This window comes from Lingula anatina, chromosome 4 (genome assembly GCF_051362555.1).
Source record: "Lingula anatina isolate TDL-2025a chromosome 4, LinAna3.0, whole genome shotgun sequence".
NCBI classification, from domain to species: Eukaryota; Metazoa; Brachiopoda; class Lingulata; order Lingulida; family Lingulidae; genus Lingula; species Lingula anatina.
In genome coordinates this window covers 12443169-12465304 of record NC_141770.1, presented here as the reverse complement: position 1 = coordinate 12465304, position 22136 = coordinate 12443169, and the positions used below count along the sequence as shown (strand labels likewise).

At 37.7% G+C, this 22136-nt stretch overlaps 1 protein-coding gene across 2 annotated transcripts in view; it reads left to right on the top strand.

The window, feature by feature from the left end:
- The first annotated feature begins 610 nt into the window (after positions 1–610).
- LOC106180945 (allatostatin-A receptor-like) overlaps positions 611–22136 on the top strand; it is a 35787-nt gene continuing 14261 nt past the window's right edge. The window contains exon 1 of one of the 2 annotated variants that reach the window (XM_013565127.2): positions 611–967. The gene's annotated coding sequence lies outside the window, so the exon portion shown is untranslated. Of the gene's footprint in view, positions 968–17495; positions 17708–22136 lie in introns of those variants that run through there. The other variant, XM_087010465.1, reaches the window with a different exon arrangement.

Below are 22136 nucleotides of genomic sequence, written 5' to 3'. Positions count from 1 at the left end.
AATTAATGTATCGGACTCTTACAGTTCATGATCTCTCTCTCTCTCTTTTTCAGAGAAAAGAAATGTTTTTTCTAATTAGTTAAGACGGTGTGTCAAGAATGGTAGTGCTAGGAAAGGAAGGCCGCTGATACAGGAATGGTAGTCAGATAGGAACCGTAGTCCGTTCCCCATTACCTTATACACGTGACCTTCGTCTCACATACCAGCTCCAATACTACGACTAACCCTAACTTGTACTAATCATACTGGACCCATTCCTGTCACATCAGGTCCGGTTAGATAGGATAGGGTTCCTAATGTAATGGAAAACGGACCATGGTTCCTTACGGATTTTAAAACATTCGGATTAATGCTCAGACACAACTTTGCTGAAAATTTTGGCCGAGAACGAATGTCATACGTCACAGAAGGTTAATACAAGACATAAGCAGTCAATGCTATTTGCTGTAAACTGTCTAAAAACAAATAAGGTCACATCTGTAAACCAACCACAATGAATTCGGATGTGGGCTTTCGCCTCCCCAATCACTTGTTTGAAACTGGTGAGATGTGTGCTGTATTTATTGCTTGTTATGATGCAATCGCATGTTAATGAGATTTATGATGTCTGGGAAAAATAGCCTACAGCATACACACGCTTAGCCTGCATGGCAGCATATAGAACGCCCTCTTCCTACATAATCCCGCCCCTTTCCTGTATGGTTCTTAAATGCAATCATTATGAAGTCATTCAATGACACGAAACTAAATATCTAGCAGATATGTAACCAACCTCTGCAGTCTGTGATCTTTATATGACATGTCCTTGTTCACGCTCCCTTCCCATTCTGTTTCACCAGTTCTAAGCTGTATGGTTTGTTAACGGCATAAGAAGGTTCGTCCACAAACAATTGCCGGAGGGTCTTCGTTCCAAGCATCAGCGTCTCCTTAATGCCGGGAATAACGGATTTCTCCCTGTGAAGAAAAGGTACGTTGTTTTTAATTTCTTCGCATGGTATTTCCCTTACTCTTTCCAAATGAAGTACGTCTCTCTTATGGTCTACCATTTGTTTCTGACACTTTCCACTGTCGTAAGTGTTTCTGAGGAACGCCAAAGAGTCACGAGGGGCATTTAGATACAGATCCCCAAAAGGTCGTCTGTGAAATGGGAACACTTGTGATTTTCTAAAAATGAGTTTTCGATACTGACTGTCCAAAATATGCGTTTGGTTTTCCTCGTAACTGAAGACATCTACCATGGGCCATTTCCAAACGCTCACCGTGTCGAAAAGAATTTCAAGACCGTTGATCCAGGACTTTTACAAATGAAATAATCTGGGGCAAGATTTGATAGTAATTCAAACAGTTTGCTCTTGTCATTTTGGCTGATTATGACGTCGGCGTCATCATCCCAAGGCATGAAATCGTGGTGTCTATACGAACCAAGTAGTGTCTCACCATACATGGTATACGGCAGGTTGTTTTGTGCATAAATTCGGTCTATTGTAACCAACAGGTCCACGAGTTAATCGGGGTCTAAAATGAGCCAGAAAATCATTTGGATCGCCATCGGATGGCTTGTACATGTGTTGATGGGATGTCGCGGTTAAACTGGGTACAAAATCAAGCTCTTTGTGGTGCATGCCTCGCGTTGGCCTGTGAGTGAAACTCAAATTATTGGAGCGTTTATATTCTACATTGTCTCTGGACGTACGCTCATGAGATACGTCTGTGGTAATTGTGCCACAGTTTCCGTTTTCACTTGGTCTTTTATCTGTTTAGTCCTGAAGCTTTCTCGTCTTTCTGGGACACATACGACCTATGCTTTCACACGTGTCACAAGCGGAATAACAGGGGGCCTCCTGGGCTTCAGGCTTCACTTGCTTACTACACGTTCCTTTTTCCAAATTGGCATACTGTATATAGCCTAACTTGTAACACAACATGATAAACGCGACATCATTTGGAGTAATGATATACAGTGCATGTGATGCTCGTTATTATCATTCACAATAACCAACAGGTTCATGCCATTGTTATTAAATGCTATTTTTATTATTATTATCTGCAATTGCCAACGGGTTCAAACCATTGATATTTTCTGCCATTTTTAATATGGTCGACGAAAATATCGGAGATAGAGAACTCCCGTGCATCCTTCCGCACCGGTAATTACTAACCATTCTGCTAACAGAGCTACATGAAAATAATTAGACAATTTGGGTACTATCAAAAACCCATTACACCAAAAAAGTAAAATTGTGATGAATCAGTTCAAATATTAGACCAGTAAGGTACTAGTCGGAATAACCAATTACGACAACAAAATGGCCATCCTAGCACTTATGTTTTAAATCGGCTTTATGTTATTGTAAGGTATTTGCAGGCCAAACAACAATATCTAGTGAAAATTGCAGTGGACAATTGATCTTATCTTCGTGACCAAAGAAGTCGATAAGGAGAATGTGATGACTTTTGTGACGCACAGCTCATAGAAATAAGAAGCACTTATTTTAATGGTCACTTTTATGATGAATTACTAAAATTACTATATTTGACACACACAAACACACACACACACACACACACACGCTTCCCCAAAGTTAAGCATTGACCTGACATTTTATTTTCAAAGTGGTCTGCAATTCAATGTAGAATAGTCGTATCTTTGTACAAAACGTCCCTTTGTAAGGATAACCACTAGTGATACTTATTTATTATCCATTACGGTGTGGCACTAAAAACATTTAGTACACAATACACGATAAAAAGCACGCAAGCGTACACAGAGCTTATCACAAAATGCTGCTGATAACTTTATTATTCATGTGCATATATATAATGCAAATACGCTTTATGAACGAAATCCACCGGTATAACTACTTCCACATATCCTATTAAATCTGATGTGTATTTAAACACTTTTATTTTTGTTCTAATAGAGGTTCCATACAAAAATCAACGGGTGGCGATCGTTTGTAACCCCCCACCCTTTGGGCTATAGGTTTTGGTAGGTGTGCCCATGGCCTGCTCTAATACGGGATCTAAACATTGGTAAATCAGCCTCGTTTAAACAAATCAGGTTAGGATACGTACTCCGTACACCCAGTAGAGTTTTGATAGCGATCACATACATATCCTCTACATGACTTTGACAGTTACCTAACCATGACCCGCAACTGTACATCAATGCCTGTATAAATGCTGCTTCATAAAACCTTTCGTTTAACCCAAAAATGAAACCCCACTTTCTTGTTCACGAAAAAAAAAAAACAAATTTCCCACAAGACATGGTTGTTTAGCACTGATTGCAAACGGCCATCTTGCGTGAATCTAGCTCCAAGGTACACGTAAGATTTACAGTTCTTAACCTCAATATCACTAATTTTTCTTTATCGTTCATGTGTACATTGGAAAACTGTCTTTTTACTTTAGTAAAGCATGTATCATTAGCTCTGACTTTAAGACTGTTCTGATGATCAAAATTCCAGACAACTTAAAATTTTCATTAACATGTATTGCAAGTATAAATAAACTGTCTATATTATTTGATAGTTCTTCTTATTGCAATGACTACAAGAATTTCTGTGAGAAAAAAAAAAAACACGGTTTATTAAATCTTTATGGTCACCTCCATTTTTGAGCCGCGTTACTTACAAGTATTACTTTCTCACACAGTTGACTTCAAAGTTTTATTTTTTCTTACAGACATTTTGTGAGGCGTATTTGGATTTTAAATATTATTTATTGGGAAAAATAAAATGTAAGATTCAAGGAATTCTGCTTACGCCGAATCTTTGATTTCCCGTAGGTTTTCACCTTGCGTGGTATTTTGCGTGCGAGCAATACCTGGCTTTCGTCGATAACAACTGAAAAAAGTGTACAAAGGGTTTTTATTGAGAGCAAAAAAAAATCGTTCTTTAACCTTAGTTGACAGATATTTCAACCCCCGTCCATTGTTGTTGTTTTGAACAGCTGTCAATTATACCTCATGTTGTGTTTTGAACGATTGCACCCGGTTCCATCCGCTTGTTTGCCTACAATGGTAAACAGAACCTGTGTTACAGCAGTGAATAATGGCAAAGAGTGTCATGTATCAGTGTCTTTTTTCCTGAGCAAGATTTTGTTACATAACCTCCACATGTTCTTAAAGACATATAACAATAGCATGCACACTGTGGTGAAAAATAATATGTAACACGTCTTGTATTACGAACAAGTGTGTTTTTTTTTCTTCGTTTTCTAGATTGTGATTGCAAGCAGACACTTTGACACAGGCGTTTACTGATCGATTATCTAATCGTATTCGTCCTGTATAGCTCCTCTAGCGATCCGAGTACACAGGTGCTAATACACAAAAACTATCAATTATCTCTCCCCCCTGCTATATAATTTACCCTCTGTGCACTGTGAGACAATACATTTGGTGTGCATAGCTCTGCTCATTAATCACTGCTTGTATGTAACGAAGAGAAACACTGGCAGAGCGAACGAAAGCATGTTATTCATAAATATTATCTTCATGGATAATTACCGGTGCAATAAATTACGATGGAAGCCGAGAACTGCAAAGATGCTGCCGTACAATATAATGGTATCATTACATATTGTTTACTGTAATCTTATGAAGCAATCCGTAATTACACCGGCGTGATAGCAAAGTGCATAGTATTGAATAACATAATCCGACAACCCCGACCTCTTCTGTTACAAAAAGATCACTAAAACTGAAGTCTTTGACAGATCAAAATCTATCTCCTATGAAGCAATGGTTTTGAAGGCAATGCTCAGATGGTTTTGCCACTTTTTCCCAAGAACATAACATAGAGGCCTCTTCTGTTATAAGAATATAATTTTTATATTTTATTGATATCATCCTGATTTCATCTGCTGTAAAAGAAGGACATACAATTTGTTGCTAATTTAAGTATTAACCAAAGAACTGCCCCACGCATAGAAAATGTGATGGCACCACACCTTTTGGGCACTGTCAATTTTTCAAAAATCTTTCCTTAATTTTCTTCAATTATTTAAGAATAATTTTATTATTGTATCTTCTTCATTAATGAATTCCATTTTTGAACGCAACTCTTAAAATTGCATTTAGAATGCATTTTAATGACCTTTATACAGTGTTATACTCAGAATTACAACAAGTTTGTTATTATAACTGTTACACCCAACTGTTTAAGATGAAAAGAAACATTATCAGTTTGTTGTTGTTGTTGTGAAGAATGAACAAATAGAACCATATCTTCAGATATAATCCAAAGGTTTAAGTGGAGCTCATTCCCAATGAAGCTATCGTTCTAGGTAGAACAATCCAACTCTGCGGGGACTCTCGCTGAATGTTATCAGATTAACAGACTAACAGACCTTTTTCTTGGGTTGAGTAGAATACAGGAAAGCTGGTGATTATAGGAGTACGTTGAAAATAAGAAAAGGCGTTATTAATCTGTTAATCTGATTGCATTCAGCGAGAGTCACCTCGGAGTTGGATCAATAGCTTCATTAGGAATGAGGCCTTTCTACCCTATGTTATGTTTTGGGCCGAATGTAGCTTTGTTGTGGGCAACGACCCGGAGCAGCATAATCTCTTTATTTTTCCACAGTGTTGTACACGTAAAACCCCCAGTTTTATATAAAGCACGTAGAATGGATAAGTACACTACTTTTCATTGTTCGCAGTTTTGCCCCTTTCCATTCCCCTACACATACGGTGGCAGTGCTTTTATTTCCTATGGGTATACCTTATAAGATAATTACTCAGTTCATCTCCGTTTTTTCTGCAAAATGTTTAGGTTGTTTATCCTAGTCAAACGGAGATCTCAGTTATCATTTTATTTTTTTCTGTCTGAAAAAAAAACTTATATTTCCTTTGTATATGGTGATAGAAAAACAGGACTGCATTTTTTTACTTTTAGAGGACGACCGGACGTAAGATTATGGAATGGTGGCTTGTTGCATTGATCTTACCCAGTTGCACAAGGGATTTCATGACCAAGCACAGATAATTACACACACACACACAGCACAAAAAAAAAAAAAAAAAAAAAAAAAAAAAAAGCAGCTGGAAGCTCCATATAACTTTTTTGCATGGATTTCTAAGAACGTCTCTTACTGTCAATAAATGGTCAACAATTGGGCTAGCTCTCAATTTAGATAAGTGACGCCAATGTGTCCACTCGGCGCTTCTGTAATTTTGCCATAGTGAAAGCAATGTTGGCTGTGTTACGCCCATGTGGTAAGTTGTGATATGATGTGAGAAAGCCATGCTGTCGCAGTAATGTCCAATATTTCTTCAGTTATAAACATTGACATATTGATTACTTTTGCTAAATCGCTCTACTGGGACAAAATTAACCGAGGTTCTCTTAGTTCCTCGAGTAGTAATTTTCGGACATTCGTCAACAAGCTCCATGAGGGACGGTGTTACTGGTGGTAGACACTGAACTGGAAAGATTCATACTCTTTTATTGATGTGGTTCAGACGCTCCGCCGTGTAGATAAACTGTAATTAATGTCGTCTGCTCTCCGGACTGACGACATATAAATTTAGACCAGCTAGCGCATTGGTCTTGTCTTGCGATTTAGCTTTTACATCATGTCATATGTCGGTAATTACCTACATTTGCTTGCTTTAAACAGTTTTCTTTTTTTTTTTTTTTATAAAAGGGGTGGATGCGCCTGGCATGTTTGCCAAAATGTATTACCTATACAGGTACTAAATATTAACTGAGGTAAATATCACCAACAGTTTCAGCACTTTACAAGTGTTTATCCTGTTTATCCCACAACCTTTAGATTGGTTTTGAATCAACAGAGAAGCATCTCACGTTTCCAGTCATGCAACATTCACTGACAGCTGCAACAGGGTTGAGATGCGGTTTTGTTGGCATCTGATCTTTTTCTTTTGTCTTACACACCCAAGTACAAAATTACCTTGTTAAGATCAACTTTGCATAGCAAGATTTGCCCACGTTAAAGCTTTAGACGGCATGTTTCTATCTTCAAACTCGAGCTTTACGCATACAGCATAAAAAAAAGATACACGACGTTGAAATGTAGCTTGTCCTTTCATCGGATTAACCTACAACAATCAGACATTTAACAGCTGAGATGAAAGTTATTTTGGGTTAAATTTTGAATGTGTTAATAACTATCACAATGGCATCTGCAACTGATCTATCTATTGCCTGGAAATTAGACTATATACATAAAAGATGAACGATGGTCAATTGTTCTCAAAAACAGAACTTCACAAATATTTCACAATTTCATGATCCACAGAAATGCTCATTATGACCCGAAGACCAAACGATTTTTGAAAATGAAAGTTATTTGATTATAGACATACACAGTGTATAAAGGGGTCTCATGCTTTGCCGGTAATGACTAAAAGCAATGGAGATAAATCTATTCTTAAAATTGGAAGATTATAGAGTAAGGATCATTAAGTACCAAATGAGAATTCTGTTGTCTGTCTCAAGAATAGTTTTACTACATTAAACCTTTTTACCTGACATTACAGAACAAAATCATGAAAAAAAAAATCTTGCAAACGGTGCTATCAAAATGTTCCACGTCCGCAGCCGTGTCATTTTTAATTCGATAGTTTTGTCTTCCCTTAGATCATACTAAAATGCTCTGGAAGAGTAAATAACCACCATAACTGTTTCAAGATGACGTTAATCATTTATAAAATGAATATTTCATTTCCTCTGCAGCACTAATATCTGTGCTGGGTGTCGGTGACAGCACAGCGTTCAGAATGCCATATGCCATCCTGTCCGCTCTTAACACTAAAAGCAAATGGCCCACTACTTAAAATCGGCCTTCGTCAAACAATGTACCATAGTGTTTTTGAACTTCGAAGATAACTGGTGATCACAACCTGGTGATGGAAATTTGTCAATTGATTTTAATTGGATCAAGGGGCACGCAGATCGAGTGATGAATGTGTCCTATGCACCGTTTCAGAATCATTATTAAATTAATTATCACGGGGTCACTATCGGGCAGGAAAGGCACTGGCACCTTATATTTTATCGATCAGTAATAACGCTTGAGTTACTCTATCTAGCGAAGGTGTTTGATAAATGTCTGGTGCTTTCCAACAAGTGAAGAAAAGCATCCAGTATAAGAGCAATATGGCGCCATTAGCGCTCTCCCAGGCTGCCGATAGGTGGCAGTATTCAGTCATTTTCACAGAGAGCCTCATACGCCATCGATCATGGCGATAAAAATACAGAGATGTCAAACCTTTCAGAGGTAGCATCAATATGGTGTTGATAGGATGTTCCATAAAACGTACAGCAAAGTTACAATGGTGCTTAGGCTATTAAAGTGATACTGCAGGAATGCCGAAGCCAAGTATTCCCCTATCAAGGAAAGGTGGGTAAAGTGTTTTAACAGTTTTAAGTAATTAAGATACTAGGGGACTATTCTACGGACCCTGTTTGTTTTTAACTTTTCTTCTTAGAAACTTAATTATTTGATTTAAAAATTGTGCATGGCCTCATCAGTCTACCCCAAAATGTCATAACCTAATGGTTCCTCGAGAGACCAGGCTTTAAGAATCAATTAGCTCAAAGCAGAAACAGAGGCCAAACACTAAACCATTTTACAAATAATAATAATAATAAATATAATCAGTTAATAACATAGTAAGATTAATTATTACAGTACATAGATAAATAAATTAAATTAAACACAAAAGAGAAAAATCAGTTAAAGAACTGTCTCGACCTCAGTTCTTCTGGCATTTGGCGAGGGTCTGTAGGGGTAGACGCCGGAGAATGTTTACGTGGCTTGTGGAGAAATGTTTAAATTGAATAATCCGCCACTGCAAACACTTTTATTAACTCCACCGTTTCCTCTATGTGTGGTAAACGTGAAAAAGATTACCCAACTGTGTTTTTTCTGTAATAAAAAAGCACGTGCTCAAGTGCAATTCCAAAAATACGGAAATGCTAAACGTTTCTTTGGTTGTGCTATGCGGTGAATGGCAAATGGAAGTGATCTTTTGATTTGACCGGATAGCAGACCAATGTAAGACACTTATTTGCAGGCGCACAGCATGTTGCTCGCTTATGTATGGAATTGAACGTCCACATCTTTAGTTGAATACTATAGAATTTCGCAGTGAAAAGGTTATGTCTAACCTTGTTAATGTTCTTATACATGTGTTTTGTATCACCAGGTCCGATTTCAGTTTCTTAATAATGTTTGAGTTTTAGGGTCAAAACTGTCTTTATGGATGATAATATTTGATAAGATCAAGAAATGAATGCTATGTCCCTTAAAATATGTCTGACTTTAAATTTTTTGATGTCACCATTTTTAAAAACAATACCGAGTAAATATAAACCTCATCAATTTTTTATGAAATCTATGAGGTGATACAACAAAAATGACTCATATGTTCACTTTACTAATTGTTTAATTCAAACTACTAAAGTGCTGCCACTGAGCCAGTGAAAATCAACAACAAGACAAAAGAATTGCTTCAACTTCCCGTATCCATTTATTCCACTGTCTTCTTTTTATGTTAAGATGGTAGAGCCTGTCACTGAAGACTCATTTTTTACCATTGATCAGATATTTGAACAGAAATAATCTTGATGTTATGGCCAACTGTGCTTCAGTACTCACAAGAGTGGACCCAGTGAAATCGATGCTGACAGAAAGAGAAAAAACAGATTATTGCGATTGTTCACGTTTTCAAAGCACACTGGCGACCTTGTCTATTGCCTTAATGTGCAGATAAAGCCACGAGAATCAGAGATAACAACGTAATTGTTTTTCATGCGTGGTACGGTCCTACATAGTAAAAAAGATGTTAATACGGCGAATGTATATTAAATATTCAATTTTGGAGATAATTAGGAAAATCTGAAGTTAGGCATTCGTCGAAAACAATACTCGAGCACATACAGATAACAATATACATTGTTTCATTTAAAAGGGCTTTAGCTAGTAACTTCTGTTTAGGAGTAAAAAATATCGTTTGCTTCAGGTTTAAGACTTTATAGCCATTGCATCTTTGTCATACCAGTACATGTACGTGTAAAACGTTCAGTACCATCTTAGCATCCCCCTGGCGTATTTTCAAAATATATTCTACTTGGCTACTTGTCCTTAAACCTTCTCTGAGATACGTACACCTTCTCAGTCAGAAATTCCACTGTAGTTTGCAATGTTTTTTTATTCATCATTTATTTATCTTATTTTATTATTATTATTTTTTTTTTGCTTCGGTATTGGCAACTGAAGAAGTGTCATAGTGAAGAAAAGTGAAAGCAATGGAAAACCCCAAAAAACAAAAAACGTTACTATAACGTTACCATAACGTTTATTTAACAAAAAAAAAGCGTTGTGGGAACGTTATGGTGACGTTATAAAACGTCGCTGGAAAGTCGTGCGATCGGTGGGAGAACGAATTTTTGCCCATTCTCACCCCCTTCAACGTTGGGTCTTTGGCAATATTCGATATTCAACATTATATCCTTACATCAATGTTAACGACTTATCTATTGCAGCAGGTTTTTCTTTTGTTATATATTCGCCAGCGGGAGGAGATATAGGCTGTATAGTGCTCATTTGTAACGATACACTGTACCACATGAAATCAAAACCACTGCAAAAGAAATAAATTATCACAATTTCATTTTAATTAGAAATAACGGATTCGATATCCTTATGATAAACCTATAATCATGTAGTTAATGATAGCTGAGAGCTTCTTATTTATTGATGAAACAACCAAGCAATCACGAAGACAGAGATTAATCCCTTCTTTATTGTTTCACAGTTCAATCCATTTGGGACAAGCCTTCTTTAATAAAATAAGACAGGTCCTGTGTTAATTGACAAATTATCACTCCCGCTGATTGAAGCGCCTTGTTTATTAAAGCCGTTGGTATTATCTCAGTGATAAGCAACATGCCGTTTACAGTGACACACAACCCAACCAAGCATACAACGTAATATATTTTCCCTAGTATCAGCGTCCGTTCCATGTACAATGTGTCAGTAAAACGGAGGACAAAATCACGGCAACGAGGTGCCGACGAAACTGAGATTTTCCGCTCTCAGTCTAGTTAATATCGAGAAAGGCATGTGAGCCAGATCGCCACTTGAAAATAGACTCTGCGCGTGCGGCGCGGTGCAAAACTGAAGAACATGTTGTTTGCGACTGCATATACATGACATAGTGCCTACAGCAGTTTCACTCAGTAGAATAAAATTTGCAAATTACAATCTCGCTTTCTCTAGTCCTCGAATTACACACACACACACACACAGCAGGGTGAAAATCCCTTCAGCTCAACATAGGTTGGACTTTATTGGCACACAGCGGTACTTTACTTCAACTTTTTATCAAAATGCGCAATCAAATGCTTGCACTTCGGGTACATCAGGAAACTTTCACAACTTTGAGGACTTGATGCTGAAAATGAAATTTGCGTTTCCTCACCAAATCCTTACCTGGATGGAATATGAAGTGCAGATGCAATGCCATCGCACTGCCGTTTACTGGTTAATCTCGGAGGCAAAGAATTGCTCTTAAAGTCAGTCTAAACCGTACATTTCACGTCAAAATGTCGTTCAGGTTCTTGGATGTTTTTTCTCTTTGAAAGAATGAGAATCCGTAGAATTACGCACTTGCCATGTAATGACAACACGTGGAAATGTTCGTGTAATAACTTTTAGAAGCTGAGCTACGTATTGGTATTTATATCCCTTCCCCCGGAGGGAAATGTTTCAAAGAAATTTTTATCATGTATGGTACTAACAGTTACGACAGTTTTTACTCATTACTTGTTGCAACATATATGTATGTCTGTGTCACCACGTTTTTGTTCACTCTTAATATGACACCTTAAGACCAAAACATTGTTAAGTGGACATATATATTCATTCAATTTCTGGGGATGACGTAAATGGCGTGTTTGATATCTTCTTGTGAACGTTGTGTGTCTGAAACTGTTTCCACGCCTTTTTCTGTCGGTTATATAAGAGTTCAACGTGTCAATTAGAGAAAAGACGTTGTCCGGGAAAAAAGTATCAAACCTTGCTGTCATGTGGCATATCGTTCTGTTCTGTTAAGTGTGTACAATGTAGGTCTTTTTTTTTTGGGGGGGGGGGGTCAAATAAATTCCCCTCAATTTGGAAGACATGGCAATGTGCAAAGTGTAGAAGGGAAGCTATAAGTAGAAGTATGTCCATCGTATCTTCTTTGTATAGATAATATAGTTTAACGCAGGGGAAACTAAAACGGGATAAGTTCAGGAAAGAGTATAGACTGTTGTGTGCACCAACCATATGTCTATGATCAGCGCAATACATGCAACTTTTTTTAAATATCAGCTTAGAGGTGCTATGATCATAATTAGGTATAACTCAGTCTCGCAAAGCCAAGCGATTTCGGGCGATTTGGAGGAGAGTTGGCGCAGAAAAACTTGTCAGACTAGCAAGTGTGATGCGGCAACGAATAAATACTGACAGAAAATATATACGGAGGTTTTCTGGGTATTCTCTTAAGTTCCGTCGAATTTACAGTTAGCTGCATAACAGTACAAATTCACCATGTTTTGAATGTTACTTGTATTTCTTTCAAAGACGACATTCTCGGTGCATAGTGATTCACCCTTATCGCTGAAAAGTTAACCACACCTCATGAGAATTCTCGTGCATTTCCTATTCTTGGATGACGTCATGCATTGTTGACAGCCAGAGCCCAGGCCCCGGTTTCACCCTGGCTTAGTTGACTAGGATTTCCATGAGAGTGCTGTTACACTGTTCCTGATAGGGTAAGAGATGCCCATGTGACCATGTAACCTTGGTAATTAAGTTCTTAGCCAGGGAACCTGACTTAAGTTTTTTTGTGAAACCGGGGCCAGGTTTAGATTATCTCGGATGGTTCCCTTTACTAAAAGTTGCATAACAGATTACGACCAAAACCGGGACAGAGACAAGTAAATGGTTTGTTCTGTCATTATAAATTACATAAGAGAGGTTTTTCTTACAGTAAGCTCAGAGATAAAGACCAAAAACAGGTCAGAGACAGAAGTAAATAGTTTGTTCGATTACAAGAAATGAATAAGAGGTTTTCATTACAGTAAGCCAAGAGATAAAGACCAAAAACAGGTCAGAGACAGAAGTAAATGGTTTGTTCGGTCATTATGAATTAAATAAGAGAGGTTTTTGTTACAATATACTCAGAGATAATAACATAAACCATGACATAGACAGCAGTAAATAGTTTGTTTGTTCATTATGAATAACATAAGAGAGGTTTTGATTACAGTATGCTCAGAGTTACACAACCAAAACTGGGGCAGAGACAAACGTTATTGAGACGTCATAGACACGGAAACATTGCCGGTTTTACCCAGCAAACACTGAACGTTAATATAACGTTACCATAACGTTAAGTTTACCAAAAAACGTTATGGCCACGATATGGTAACGTAATAAAACGTTCAGTGTTTGCCGGGTACGACTCAAACCAGGCCATGTGCAAAGACAAACGTAATTGAAACGAAAATCTCAAGCACGTCACAGAATTAAATGATAAGTATGCTGACTGAGACGTAATAGAATGTGCTGCTGAGATAATGGGAAAATAGGAACTGTATATTTGGTCGGAAGTAAAATGGGTGGATTTTTTTACTTATGTATAAGAAATCATCCTTTGTGCTCCCTGAGTGACGTTTCATAGCCTTCAAGTATTTCTCATTATGTACCAAATCTGAAATTGGGATAAAAAAAGGTTTCGGGGTGGGTCCTAACGTGAATGTATACCTTTTTGCAGCAATGGTAACAGTGAATGACCCAAGGTTTACTGTAAGCCACGTTACAGCAAACCCCATATGAACATTCTAAGTGCAAGTGTAGAGGTAAAATAAACAGGCCCATAGCCATTTTAAAGGGGGTCTTTTTATGAAAAGGTGGACCCTCGTGTACCTAGATCAAATTTTACCCAGAGCGGACCTTTCCCGGCTACTTATTTTTACAAACGAACCTTTCCAGAATCTAATAGTAAGGGTACGAAACACACTAAGTGAGACATCCATAAACAGATTGCAGGAAAACCGGAAGAGAAAGGACGAGAAGTGCTTTAAAAACAGTTAATGGAGGATCGTTAGTGAGTTCCCGCCCTTATGTTCGCTCTTCTTGGAACTTCACGTTAATAAATAAGTTTGCCCCGGGTGTATAGTGCAAATTAATATTGATTTCACTAAAATGTAGATCATAAACGTATTCTTGACAAGATAATGATTCTCTCGAAGAATGCTCTCAGTTAACGACAGGTTAATGAGGATGAGATTTAATGAGAAAAATATATTACCACATGCTGTATACGACTTTATGAACAAAGTTTAATGAACGGCGCCCGGGTTTCTGATATATATTCTCACTCCGTTGTATTCTGGTGAGGAGAAAAACACCATGGTGCGAAAGAAGTGTTCGATACATTTGCAGTTTAGTATATTTATCCCGTCATTCATTTTATCTTCATTCATCTTTTCGGTTATTTTTTTAAAGTAATCGTAGTATTTCTTCATACTCATCAATTATCTGTTTTTAATATCCGCTGAATAGACTGGTGCCTTAGGTATGGGCTATGGGTACAATGGTTGCGCTTGAGTCATTAATCCTGGCACTCGTTTCATTTATTGTAAACTGCATCTCGTTTGAAAACACAAAGCAAAACAAACTGCAAACATCAGGCCCCAGTTTTATAAAGGGCTTTCAGCACCAACCGGCGTTTCTTGCCTTATCGGTAGATACATTCTCTAAACGCCGGTTAACTAAACACGTTGAAAATTGTATTGTAACGTAAAGGACAGTTATACAGTTGGTTAGCTAAATATCGTTTTAACATTTTAACCAGTGGTCAGTTGCTATAAACAGCTTATCCAGACCATATTTGGAACTGAAATTTCCGAGAATGCATAGTGTTACTTTGAACAAAATAAAATATTGATTCATCTTCTTTTTATGGCCTGCACATAGTCTTTGATATAGAAGGTCAAAGAGTAAAGAGACCAAGAAAACTCAATCGTTTCTTTACGCGCACCATTAGTGTCCCCATCACTTACAAAAATGATGCAGTGGCAACTAAATAAGAGTAATAAAAATCTGCTCCCTAACACTCAAGGAATGATTTTTAACAGTTTCTGGAGCAAAATCGTCATGTGGAGGATTTCCCAAATGTCGCATTGAATTCCCTGATCAGCTGATGTATCAAAATTGAAAGTATTTCTTCTGACGTGTACGTACGTGTATCTTTGAGGATTCCTGACAAGCCTAAAAGATTTGCCATTTTTATATGATGTTTATTAAAATTAAATCACCTCCTTGGAACGTATAAATTTAACTGACCGCTGGTTAGTGCTGAATGCCCTCTATGTAACACGCATAAGAATCATATACTTAAAATGGTGGATTTAAACGCTGGTTAGTGCTAAACGTCCTCTATGTAACACGCATAAGAATCATATACTTAAAATGGTGGATTTAAACGCTGGTTAGTGCTAAACGTCCTCTATGTAACACGCATAAGAATCATATACTTAAAATGGTGGATTTAAACGCTGGTTAGTGCTAAATAAACGTCCTTAATAAACTGGCCCCATAATGTTTTTTCAAACACCTTTTATGCATCTATCTCGATTTAACTTTGTCAAAGATATTTCTTCTTTATAAAACCATTCAGTATTCATAAATATAACGCAACTCGGCTCTCTTAAGCCTGATTTGTCACCGACAGCGTTTTAGTAGGGTTTTATAAGTAGCATAAACTGCGTTTGTAACATAAATGCCTTCCGTAGGTCTTTTTTTTTTTTTTTTTTTTTTTTTGTCGTTTCTTTCATATACTTTAAGGTGTAATTAAAATTAGCAACTACTTCAACAAAATACGTCTGTGGATTTTTATTCAATTCGAAACAAACTGAATTATGTACTAGATGAACTGTACGTACCACATTAAAGCATCAAAATGCGTCTGCTGTAGAAATAAAGTTATAAATTCGAGATCGCACTCAGACTCCTACTGTTAGGACGTCGCATTTAATTCGTTCAAATTGAACGGACTTTACAAATTGATTCAGCAGATGCGTTTTGATGCACTGTTTGGAAAGATTCAAGTTGGCTTTGGGCGTGAGGGGGGAAATATTGAGATCGTCTTTAAAATCCGATTTGATGGGAGTATTTTGCAGCATTAAATAGCAGCAATCGACATTTAACATCCGTGTTTATGCACAGAACTTTAATTAATATTAACAACGTTGGGTAAACTCTGTATTTAAAAAAAATATAGAGTATGATTTAGGATAAGGGGTATATATTGCACTTTTAGCGCTTAAGAGTTTTATACAATCAGCACGCAGGGGACAGAGTAGTTGATTTAATTAATCGTAGATAATGGTCCGTTGATAACTAACGCTTAGTAGGTTTTCGTGGAACATGAGGTTGGGGACATCTCGCTTTCATTGCAATTTCCCTAGGGCAAGAGGCGGCATACAAATCTTGCTCACAGAGCGGTAAGGCACTGAAGTAACGCGTGGCCGTTTTGAATAGTTCATAATGTTTCAGTAATCACAAGATTAAGTTTCGATGTGAATTACCGTTGGGGTAATTTGTCTGGTACACATATACCAGGTATAACTGCCACATTAATTGTATCAGATATTTACAAAGCATTACACAAACTTTGGCCTCAGAACAATTGGTGAAAAGTTTACTGCCATTATGAAATCCCAAGAGGAAGTAACCCTCATTGCATTAGGTCAGTATCTCTCCTTTGCTTTTGCTAGGAGGGATCTAAAAGACAGTGCTGCACCTATCGGCAGTTGAGTAGTAGTAATAGTAACTTGGCTTAAACAATTGTCTTTAGTAAGTGAGGAGTTGCCATACATGTTATAATTGGTTAATAGCATACTCATTACATTTATATCGTCATTTTCATCCACCCAGGTGGATGCATACGTTACAATGAATAAACTATAAACTTATATTTCTCACGTGATTTTATGCGGCATTCACAGTTCAAACCCTTTTTTCACGGATGTCCTCCAATCCCGCTGGCCGCTGTGATTAGCCACTGTACTAACGGAAGTTATTTAGCGGAAACGGGCCTTTTCCCAGTACTAATTAAATGCCAGACAAACCGAAGAAAGACCTACACTCCCGTAAGATATGGTTATTGATGAGCATGCAGATGTGATTTTTTTTTGTTTTTTCGAGTAGCATTTTGATTGAATTATTTTTTACCTTCGTGTGTGTGTGTGTGTGTGTGTGTGTGTGTGTGTTACACGAATATCACAATTCTTTAGAATAGTGCGAGGGCGGCCATGATTTAATTAGATATTTCAAAGAAATACAAATGACAAAGCTTTTCTTGTCACCGGGTGCAGCCAATACAAGAGGCTGTTTTGCCGAATGACGTCGATTGTTATAATTATCGTCTTAGCTGCCGGGTATATAAGGTAGGCCTATATCTTCGATCTAAGGCTTAGAAGCAAAAAGTACTCATGGCATGGTCTAGCACAGGTATCTAGGAAATATGCACCGCGGCAGTTGTTTTATTTTTCACAGAAGCACCAGGCATACCCAGCTCTCTTTCTAAATTCAGACTATCTTCGCACAGATCACTCAGTTTGGTTCCGCATTCTAAAGAGCGACTGGTGGAATTCCTGTTCGCATGAGGTCTCCAATGGTAAGTTGTCTTTGATGTTTGTATCATTTGACCGCCGGGTTCAGACAGCTGAAATCTCACCTGCCAGGTGTTGTTTCTGTCGATGGTTTACCCGACTACTGATTTGTTTAGGAAAAAGAGTAAGTTTTTATATGTTTGATTGGCAACTCAAGATTACTTCTGTGATAAGAGGAAAAATGAGTGTCTGGTGTGTAAATCTGGCTGCTGTTTCGAAGAGATTTGCAAGATTTTTTTTGCCCATGTTATTGGTATTATCTTAATGAGGCGCATGGGTATTAGAATTCAGCGACTTTTTGATAACGTCTGCTTTAATTTAAGAAATTCGGTGCAAACGTCAGCCAAAGAAATAAAAACGCAAAAGGGGTCGTTGTTAGAGCTTCTAAGATGAAGTAGAATGGAAAGTTTCCCCGTCTATTTGAAACACCCGAGTTATACAATTGTCATCTAGTCTCAATCATAACTTCAAGTATATCAGTGCACCATGCTAGGAACATAAAGCATAAAGCTTCAGGCTAAGATGCCGATGTTAGAAAACTTGTTCTGCATGCGAAAACAATTAATTTCGTCACAGGTGGAATACTGCATTAATCAAGAACCAACGAAAACTTTCTTTTTAACACACACAGACATCTGACGGTGTTGAAATATCTGTCAAAACAAACATGCAGACAATTTTACCCAATTATCGTTAGTTGAATGGCAACCAGCTGGTTGGCACGGTATAATATGTAACGTAGAGATAATGGAGAGCAAATTTCAATACTTTTAAGATTGAACCTTAATTTCGATCAGACTGCAGCCTCCCACAATAGACGTGCATGCACAAATAATGTGTGTCTGCCAGGGTAGGAGCTGGGTTCACCCAGTCTGACTTGCTTTCTCCCAGAAAATTGGTATTATACTCCCCTAGCAAAAAAGAAAGTCACCCCCAATTCAATGCTTATTTAGTCATACAGAAAACCATGTCATAAACCAGTGTTTTTTATTCAAATTCTGAAAGATTGTTTTTCACAAAATTTTACTGATTGTACAACCAATGAATAATCTAACCACAGTAAAAAAATAAAAGCCAAAATTTAGTATTTTGCACATTATCCTCTTGTTTGCAGGATGCTCCTGACGCGTATGTGCGTAGAGTCAAAAAGTTCTGTAACGTTTACGTAGTGACGGGGTTCCACATACGGTGCAAAGATAGTATGAGATCATTTTTGTTTGCAGGGCTATATCCCTAATTTGCCCATATATCCTACACATTCTCACTGAGGTTCTGATCTAGGGATTAAGCTGGCAATAGGGGGTGGTCTGGAGCTGGTTTGCGTGAGCCAGTCTACTGCTGCATTGGTCGTACGTGGAGAAGCATTATAATGCAAAAACATATATATAACCGGGTGGTCACAGTCCCCAAAGATGTTCCCTTAAGTCCCTTTCCAGGACATGGATGCACTGCTCTGCGTTAAAGTTCCCGTTGACCACTACCTGTACCTACCAACACAGTGGTAACCAATACACCACAATACTTTTTTGTAACTGTTTTTGATAAAGCTGAACCAGATTTCACCTTAGGCCAGTATAACTGCCCAGTTGTTGGCTGGGGTAAACATGGCTTGCCTTGTTCTCGTTTAATGTTGCAGTCAAGCTCGTAAATGTCATGAAACGTTTTCTACGAAGAAGGTGTGTTAACATTCTCTATTTTCTGGGTGTAGTTTTCTTCGGTCTGCCTTACCCAGGCATTCTAGACCACGTTCCTGTTTGGTGATAATGTTGTCTAGCCCCCTGAATGGTTTTCATGGAACAACCCACCCTTCTGGCAATTCGGCGGACAAAACGCCCTCCTATGTCAACCGCTTGGTAAAAAATATGTACCCTTCTCACTTAACGGAGGCATATTAAAATATAATTGGTGTTCAATGGCCACACTAGGTACGTCAATGTCCTCCTATTCACATCTTCATTTTACGCGATGGCCGATTGACTAGTTGTTATGTTATAGTAAGATTAAATCTTTAGATGCCCTTGTAGCAATATACATTTATGCTTAAGGATGACATATTTTTTTGCTAGGGGAGTATATAACAATACTGAGATCATAGCAGTGATAACTAGTACTTCGCCAATCGACAAATATATTTCAGTATCTTGTCGGTAGCTTGACAGTTTTGTTAACATGTTGTCACCTATGTTAATAACCACCGTGCAAAAAGACCTTGATAGATTATTTTTTTCTCAATTATGCCGACCATTACTGTCATTGCGATAGGATTCCACGCACCTGCTGCCTGTCTATTGACATGATGCCAGGGACATTTTTCATCTCTTTCCTCCGTAATTATCACTTTCCTGTTGTTATCCCTATAAAGGGACTCGGGATTGAGCATGTTTGCTGTCCTTCTTTCGAATGGCTCTATACCAGTTTTGATATGTGACCTTTGAATAATAACGAATATGGTTCATCTGGTGTCACACGTCATTCAAATGCTGTTTAAGGCCTGTCTAATTACCACACGCGTTGATGGGTATTACCGGTGTTTTCCACTACCTTAGCGATATATTATAGTTGCCTGTTTTTTCATCTACAGCGGTTTTTATTATGAATGGCTGATTGGTTGAGTAACGTCAGTGGTTTAAGTATTTATTTTTACATACATTGTACGTTGGTCATTGTACGTTTTACTTACATTGTGCGTTGATCAACATGCCAGGTCAAGTCTTATCTCATTGCACATTACTCTGAATAGTTTAAATCCTGCCCTTTGACTGAAGAATGTTCATCATATTTGATCCAACCTTGCCGTCAAGCATGTTTGACCAGTTATAGACACCAGATCTGTCCACATACTGTGAACCTTGCGTAAATTCATGCAGTCAATAGCTTCTATGCTCTGTGAAAACACAAGACCGGCCTCTGGTCTAAATTTAATTGTTCTTACTGTACTACTTAGTGCTGGAAACTTCCGCAGATCCCGTTGTTTCCAAGAAAGAATTGAATGAACGTTGATGTGTCTGCCATTGTTTAGACGTCTGTAATTCCTTATAGGGTCTCTAGAGATGGTCAAATATACGGTAAATACTCGATCTTTTCAATGGGAGAATATTGTGGATTTTACAGATACTGTTTTTTATAAGTCACAATTACTTAAAATTAGAACATGCCTATTGAGTGGTAGCCACATAATTAAAAAATCCCGGCTATTCTATAGTTCTATTCTATGCACTTCTATGCACAAGTATTTAACGACTTAAATTGATATTCACTATAGCTTTTCTGCGAGATGTCTCTTTGGCTAGTTTATTTGCGCTTCGACTCCTCCCTTAAGTACCTTGGCAAATGGAAATGTAGGCAAGGTGGAATCTAATAGTTACAGCGGGATAACATATTGGCGATAAAACAATATTTTGTTTCATTGTAAATTTTTAGAAGAGTTTAAACTATATTGCTTGTTACAGATGTCGTAGAGTTGGTAGAATCATAGTAAAAAAGCGCCACACGTTGCGTGAATGAGAATGTCGTTATCACTAAAAGCGTGTCCACACGGGTCTTCAATTCTGTGACTACAGGTCTATCGCGACTCTGCAACATACTTGCTTTGTTGGGATATCCATGGGTTCCGCATGGGCTTTAAATAGGTTGACTGGGGATTCAACATGGGTTTCGTAAGGGTACTAGATTTGGATTTCCATAGTGACTTTCCACGTGGTTAGCACGTGGACCCTAATTGGGCCAAAAAGAACCAATTTGGGAACGATGCGGAATTTTCGGCTAAACCTTAACCCACAACAAAAACAGCTGTTCCAGCTTGCACCTACACGTGGATATCTGGCTGGGTTGTAATATGTTTTCCTCAACAGAAACTGAACAATATATCGATATGTTTAATGAAATAGACACTGCAAAATGCTCAATGCATTTTCCATGTTCACTGACATGTTTCTAAAAAAAATACGCTAAAGCCTAGTAACTTAATCCAGTTTCTACCTTAATCAATCATTGTTCTTATTCTCGATTGACAGGTTGTTCGGATGAAACGCAATACTGATGCAATTTAATTTACTCTCTTTTTTGATAAATCCGAAGATTGCGTTTCGAGAGCAAAAGCTTCTACATTTCTCTATTTCATGCTCGCTCGCAAACCTATCCAATCTTTAATATCAAAGCTGACCTTGTTAAGCAATTAAGTACGTTAATCATATATATTGACACTAATCGCCCAACTTACCATGAAAAAGTCGATGGAACCAAACACAAATGGACAGAAAAAAATATTCCTCAAAATATTTACGAACTTCGCCATTTTTCTTTACCTGAATGGTAATTGGGAATTCCGTTGTCAGACATTGCAAATTAAAGTTGATGTATCTTATTTGCAATGCCATAAGAGGACGTATTAGTAACATATTAGTGAAATAAGCATGACAAAAGGCGTATTGGGTT